Below are 8,249 nucleotides of genomic sequence, written 5' to 3'. Positions count from 1 at the left end.
GGAAGTGGCCCTAATATCAAGTTTAGGTCATGGGTGTCATGTTTCCCAAGAGAGCTTTAGCTTGTGGGTGTCTACCTCTTTCACTCATCTCTGTTCTGTCATGATGGTTTCACTGTACCACATGATCCCATACATGTGTGTTATCCTGATAACAAAGGCCTGGGAAAGGGGTCTTGTAGATTATGCATGGGTACTTCCAAGCCTCTGAACCAAAATAATTTTTTGTCTTTAAACTTGTTTGTCATAGGAAAAGTGGTTGTGTGTGTGTGTGTGTGTGTGTGTGTGTGTGTGTGCGTGTGTGTGTTTCATTATTTGTTTTTGTTGCTTGCTTCTTTCTATTTTTTTCCATCCATTCATTTTCACTGTTGTTGTTTTGAGTCATAATACTGACTTTGTAGCCCAGGCTGGCCTACTGTTCACAATCTTCATAGTACAGTCTCTCAAGAGGTATGTCTGGTACATATTCTACAGATTAAAAAGAAGTTGCTTCGTTTTGAGAAAATGTCTTAGTTTGTATTCTGTTAATGTAGTAAAAACACCATGACCAAAAACAGCTTGAGGAGGAAAGGGTTTCTTTGGTTTATATTTCCACATCATTGTCTGTCGGACAAATGGAGAGTCATTAAGGCCCTGACCTCTGCTTAACTCTGCATCTAGGTTTCATAGAGTTAATCCACCTCTGTTATCAGTGCCTCAGCCAAAACTGCTCTACTTTTTACTTTTAGATACACATGCCCCTGCTCATCTTACAGTTTTCCTCTATGTCAACATGCTTGTCTATCCCAGCTCTGCTTAATCTTGTCTCTGGTTTCAGTTCATGAGACTCTGACATTTGGTGTGACTCTGTGGTAACTTGCAAATTCCCAAAAAGTCTGGTTACCCGTTCACTGCCCATCATTGAGGAAAGCCAGGTCATGAACTCATTTTAGGAACATGGAAGCAGAAACTGCAGCAGAGACTAACGGAGTGCGGCTTTCTGCTTTGTTTCTCAGGTATTGCTAAGCTTGCCTTTTCAAAACTTCAAGGACCATCTGATTAGAATCACACATCCTACAGTAGGCTGAGTCTTTGCTATCACTCACTAATCTAGAAAAGAAATACTCTAATACACTTATGTATAGGCCACACTAGAGAGAGTCATAACTCATCTGAAGTTCCTGTTGTAGATTACCTCACATTTGTGTTGTTAGCAAAAAAATTCCCTATCCAGAATTTTGTTTGTTTCTTTATTTGTTTGCTTTTATTCTTAACCTAGTATCTCATAAAGCACAATCAGAACTCACATTTGCTCTGCAGCCATAAATAAGTTTATGCATCCTCCTATATCTACTCGCTGGTGCTAGGGTTATAGATATGGGCCACCTGGATACTTTTTGATATTCAGTCGGTGAAAAGTACTTGCATTTTAAATCTTTATAGCTATCTTGAAATACATCTTGATTAGTAAAAAACAGGAACTATCACAATCAAAAAAATTTTGTCATGATAGATAATTTTGCTTCTTTTTCTAGCAGAAAAGAAATCTGGTCATCTCATACACTGATCAGCAGGCTTCACAGAAGCAGTGGCTGTGTAGGTAAGACAGTTGTAGTAAATCAGATGAGCATCTGACCACCAAATAATAATCATGATACTTTAATGTTTACTTCCCTCTTTAGTTGAATATTTACTTCGATAGAGAACCTTTTCTTAGTCCAAATGAGCAGCTCTTCAGAATTTGTTTATGCAATCCACTTTTGCTTGCACATCATAAACACAATCAGGATTGCTCCTGGTTGTAATATGACTGAAAAGATAGAAGAGAAGAGAAATTGAAGCTGTTGTGAAATAAAGGTCTTGGTTTTTGTCACCCATACTACAGCTCAAAACCTCCTATAACCCTACTTTCCAAAGGGTCCCACACCCTTATTTAGATCCACAGGTCATAGACACAGAAGTGGGGCTCATACATTCATGCAGGTAGTTACACAACATATGAAACAAAGTCTTTTTAAAATTAAATTAACTTTATCTTTGAAAAATACAAAAAAAAGGAAAATGAAGAAAGAAAATTAAGAGAAGAGAGGAAAAAAGAAGAGAGGAGAAAAGAAGAGAAGGGAGAGAAGAGAAAGAAGAGAAATAAAAGAAGAGAAGAGAAGAGAAGAGAAGAGAAGAGAAGAGAAGAGAAGAGAAGAGAAGAAGAGAGGAGAGGAGAGGAGAGGAGAGGAGAGGAGAGAGAGAGTTTCCATAGAGCTACTTCATTTGAGATAGTAGTACCTCTAATATGAACTGTACACAAATACCTGAATCCCAAGTGTGGGAATTTCCCCTTGAATTGTTGGAGAGGTAAACAAAAGGAACTTTCCAAGACAATATGGACCATTTCTATTGCCTTAGTTACATCACAGAAATTGAAGATAAGATCCTACTGCTAAAGAGAACTCTCTCTCTTCCCCTTCCCTTTCTCCTCTTCCTCCTTCCCTCCTCTCCATCCCACCCTCCATTCCTCCCTTCCTCCCTCCTTCGCTTCTTTCTTTCCTCCCTCCTACCCTCCTTGTGGTTTGGTAGAGCATCTTTTGGGTATGTGCCTGGGAATGGTAAAGCTGTGTCTTCTGGTAGAACTATTTCCAATTTTCTTAGGAACCACCAGATTGATTTCCAGAATAGTCATACCAGTTTGAAATCCCACCAGAAATGGAGGAATATCCCTCTTTACCCATATCATAGGCTGTCACTTGAGATTTTGATCCTACACATTCTGATTGGTATGAGATAGAATATCAGGGTCATTTTGATTTGCATTTTCTGATGACTAAGAAGGTGAACATGTCTTTAAGTGCTTTTGGGCTATTCAAGATCCCTCTGTTGAGAATTTTCTCTTTAGCTTTGTAACCCATGTTTTAACTGGATTATTTGGCTTTCTGGAGTCTAATTTCTTGAGTTATTTATATTTTTTGTATATTGTCCCTCTATCGGATGTAAGGTTAGTGAAGATCTTTTCCCTATCCATAGGTTGCTGTTTTGTCCTATTGACAGTGTCCTTTTCCCTACAGAAGTTTTTCAGTTTCATCAGGTCCAATTTATCAAATGTTCTTGGAGCCTGAGATATTGCTGTTGTGTGCAAGAAACTTTCCCCTGTTCCAATGAGTTTGAAGCTATTTCCCACTTTCTCTTCTACTAGCTCCAGTGTATCTGGTTTTATGCTGAGGTCCTTGATCCTCTTGAACTTGAGCTCTGTGGAAGTTGATAAATATGTATCAATTTGTGTTCCACCACCTTGCAGATTGCCTGTTAGACAAGCACCATTTGTTGAAGATGCTTTTTCTTTTTTTCTACTATATGGTTTTGGCATCTTTGTCAATGATCAAATGTTCATAGGTGTGTCAGTTTATTTCAGGTTCTTCAATTTTATTCCATTGACTGATCTGTCTGTATCTGTACCAGTTCCATGTGGTTCTCATCACTATTGCTCTTTATAGCACAGCTTGAGGTCAGGGATAGTGATTCCCTGAAAGTTCTTTTATTGTTGAGAATTGTTAGGTCTATCCAGTTTTTTCTTTTTTTCCATATGAAGTTAAGAATTAATGGCTCAATATATGAAAATTCTTCAATGTATTCTACACAAACAAACTCAAATAAAAATGCCAAATGATCATCTCATTAGATGCTGAAAAAACCTTTGTCAAAAATTCAACTCCCCTTCATGTTTAACATATTAGGGGGATCAGGAATTCATTACATGTACCTAAACTTAAAAGCAGCAATAAAATAAATAATTGACCCTCAGATTTCTACCAGAGAACTTCTATCACTGATAAACCTCATCAAAGTAGCTGAATATAAAATTAGCTCAAACAAATTGCGAGCCTACCTTTATAGAAATAATAAACAGGATAAGAAAGTAATTAGGGAAACCATGCCCTACACAGTAGCCGCAAGTAATATGAAATATCTTGGTTTAACTAACTAATCAACTGAAAAATCTGTACGACAAGAGCTGCAAGTCCCTGAAGAAAGAAATCAAAGAAGACCTCAGAAGATGGAAAAATCTCCGATGTTCATGAATTAATAAGATTAACATAGTGAAAACAGCAATCTTATAGATATGGGATAAGCAATTCTAGATATTTATATTTTAAAAGCAAAATACATGTTTTATTGCATCAAACTCACCATAACTTCATTGAGCTAGATTAATTTTGATACCACACCTCTATACATCCCAATGAACTACAATATAGTTTAACTTCATTCTTATTTGATCACATTCTTTTTTTTTTCATAATTATATTTGGAGCAAAAGGTTATGCCATATATATATATATATATATATATATATATATATATATATATATATATATGTGTGTGTGTGTGTGTGTNAGGAGAGGAGAGAAGAGAAGAGAAGAGAAGAGAAGAGAAGAGAAGAGAAGAGAAGAGAAGAGAAGAGAAGAGAAGAGAAGAGAAGAGAAGAGGAGCAAAAAATGGCATTTCTGACTATTGGGAAATATTGTTTCTTAGCTTACAACACAGCCACTTATTGAACATTTTCACCTTTCTAATTTTCTTCAAATGCTGAACAAACCTTGAATGGTCAATGTTGAGCAATTTGGCAGATTCTGTATCTGTAGGAAGATAACCTTCAGTGATTGATCTCAATCTCTATCAATCTCCAATGACCACCCACTAATTTTCTCATTGTCAAGGCTGCTGTCACCTTTATAAAACTTCAGCCAGTACTGCACTGAATGTCACTCTCCATGTGTACCTACTGGGTAGAAGCAAAAAGCAGACAGTCCTCTTGGTTCTCTTTTATAAGGAAACATGTTCAGCTCCTGAGGAATCTAACTTTCTGACTTAAAAATTTCCCAACAACCGTCCTCGCAATTGTATTGACAGCAAATTACAATATGTGTATTGTGAGAGTTCACAAACACTATGACTAAGAAAATAAGCTGTCTAGTAAAGTAACATCATGTGTTAAATATCAGGCCCAGATCATCAAATTGACTCCACAATTGATAAATTGACTCACCAAAACTGTTCTATTATCTTTACTTAGTCTTTCTACTGACTTGAGCAAAGACTAGGAGAAATAAAATTGCCGCATCTGTTGGTGAAAATGACACACAAAAAAATGAGATTTACAATACAAATTTTGGCACATGTAAAATATGTTTACCAATGGAAATTGTACTAGCTTAAATTATGATGAAATCATCAGACTGCATGTATTGTGTCTTATGCTGAGGAAGAAAGTCAGTAGATAACTCTGAATAAGTGTGATATGCCTTCTTCATCTCTACTCCCATAGGAAACATACTAGACCTCACAAAGAAACAACACAGAAGGAAATATTATTGCTTTTGTAGAAAGGCTAAAATTCTCCATTAACATTATTTTACCTAGTAAATTATGCTTGCATTGGGATGAAAATAATTCTATTTTCTTTATGAGTCCTTATAAAATTTATCCTTGAGGACAAATATATATTATGAATTTTTAGAATACATGTAATATCTCAATATTTATGAAATTATGAAGGAAATCATTTAATCCTCAAGCCCAATGTTTTCAGATAAATACTAAGTGGGCAGGATATTCCCTGTCCAATTAATTTAAATATTAGTGCATCAGGAGGACTGTGATTGGACAAGGAAAAGGGAGACAGCGCTAAGAGTTGCAGAGACAGGAAGTGACACAGAAGGACAGAAGGAAGCAAAATGGAGGATGAACAGGATAATTCAGATTCCACATGGTTTTAAATAGCCACAGGTAGATATAATAGCATATAAAGATAGAATAATTGGGGCAACTTTTCTAATAGATGGGCAGCTTGTATCATTATCAATTGACCCTGAATTTATTGTGTGGGCATCTTGTGTATTGAGAATATATTGATATATAAATCTGACTGATAATTATAAGCATCTAGAGTTTTGATTTTACTGAATTACTGGGAATTGTGATGGCTTACTACGAGGTGGGCAATCGTTGCATTGGGGGTGGTGCAGCATTGATCTGCCAAGGGAACTCAGGAGCTCCTGGCCAGAGAATCTGCTGAGAAGAGAACACCCCACTCGAGCCTTGTGGCCCACCGGTGACAATAGTATGGGAACTTGACATTTCATTTTAATATTTCCCACAACACTATGTTGCATATCTCTTTTGACTTCCTTTATCTGGAATTTTCTTTACATTTCTCCAAATTTTGGTCTACCTTTTAGACAGTGGTCCTTAATCTCTGTGTCATGATCCTGCATGCCAGATATTTATATTGTGCAGATACTCTGTGTATCATATATTTACATAAAGATTCATAGCAGTCGCAAAATTATGGTCATGAAGAAGTAATGAAATCATGTTATGGTTGGAGGTCATCACAACATGGAAGTATATTAACAGGTTGTACCATTAGGAGGTTGAGAACCACAATTTTAACTTTATTCTATTTTTTTGTTTCCTTGTCTCATTTATCACAAGAAATACAAAACTTTATCACTTTAGAGTAGGAAATACTTCACCTTTTCTCCTACTGGTGAGTTCCACAAATATGTATTAAAATTTGCAGTATACATGCATGGAAATTATACAGACTACCACATCTACCTAATTTCAATACTGTAGAATCTATCCAAGTAGAGAAGGCTGACTAGAAATCCTTCAAGTCAATGAAAGTCGTAATGATAGAAAGAAAGCACACACTGACTGACATCATCATATAGATGACAAGGGATTGAAATATGTTTAAATTTTACCAAACAGAAACAAGTCAGTATAATAGTTCTTGTTTTTATATTTTCATAGAAAATGCTACTATGCTATTTCAACAAATGACATAAAATGACTTTTCATTTAATGTGTGTTCTTTCTATATATTAAAATACTAGTTTCCACATTTTTGTTTTATTTTATTTTGTTATTTTTCTTGAGAATACATTCAATCTTGATAGTTCAACTATATAAAATAAAAATATAAATAAATAAATAAACCAACAATGTTCAATGACAAAAAGAAATTGTGATTTAACCTTCTTTCTTCCCTAATTATCATTTTAGAGTGTTACTACATCTATTCCTTAATGCTTAGTTTACTTATTCCACTTTCTCTTATATTTTTCAAGTTGTTGCTAAATGAATCTCGTAAAGGGGAGATGCTTGCAACCAATTTATTCATTGTTACATTAAATCATTAAATGTGTTGTAGTGGAATCTAACAAAATATTTTATTATCAGTATCTTTAATTTCTAGATAAAATTGAGTGTAAATCAATACAGAAGTCTAGGTAATTGATAATTCTTAAAATAACAGACTCATTCATAAAGACAACTTCCCCCAAAAGTTAGCAATTAAATTGCTTAGACTATGTTTTGTATGGGAAGAAAATCATATTTATTTCTGTAGCTTCAGGCAGGGGTATTATTACTCCCAAACAGTAGCTTCAACTGGAATTAATTCAGGTATCCACATGAAGTGTCAAAACAATAAACTGATGAAAGGAACAAGAGCTACATAGAGAGAAAAATTATCTCAGTGTGCTGACACTTGACAACAATCTGATAAGTAATCAGCTCTGAGAAGCTTAGAATATGAAGTGTACCGGGAAAGTACTCATTTAAAGACAAAGGGTGACTTTCAATGTCTTGAATTAAAAGGATCTTGATAGGTCTAAAATCTCGCATGTACTTGTCAGTTCATTGTCTATGAATTATGAGGCTTTTGTGATTTAGTCAAGAGGATTTCTGAGAATATGAAATTTTCGAAATAACCAGATGAAGTAGGTTTCATTGTGTTCAAGGATTTCATATTATAGAAGTATATTGAGGGGATTGAAATTTTTGTCTTTGATATTGAAATATATTTTATAAAAATACAGAAAATAGCTAAAGCAAAGCTGAGCTATTTGTTTTAGTACATTGAACAATGAGTGGTAGTAAACATCTGCAATGTGAAGTTCTTTCTGGGTTGCATGATTTTATGCCTGTTTTCTCCAGTAGAAACTCAAGTCTAATTGTAGTACTGGCTAGGATATATAGCTCTCTACTACTGTTGTTTGGTCAGATGGAAACTGAATATTTCCTTTCTATCAGTCTCTCTCTCTGTCTCTCTGTCTCTGTCTCTGTCTCTCTCTGTCTCTCTCTGTGTCTCTCTCTGTGTCTCTCTGTCTTTCTCTCTCTGTCTCTCTGTCTCTGTCTCTGCCTCTCTCTCTCTGTCTCTCTGTCTCTCTCTCTGTCTCTCTCTGTCTCTCTCTGTCTCTCTCTCTCTCTCTCTC

This window comes from Mus pahari, chromosome 22, assembly GCF_900095145.1.
Source record: "Mus pahari chromosome 22, PAHARI_EIJ_v1.1, whole genome shotgun sequence".
In the NCBI taxonomy this organism is placed as follows: domain Eukaryota; kingdom Metazoa; phylum Chordata; class Mammalia; order Rodentia; family Muridae; genus Mus; species Mus pahari.
Note: the sequence above shows the minus strand (reverse complement) of the source record.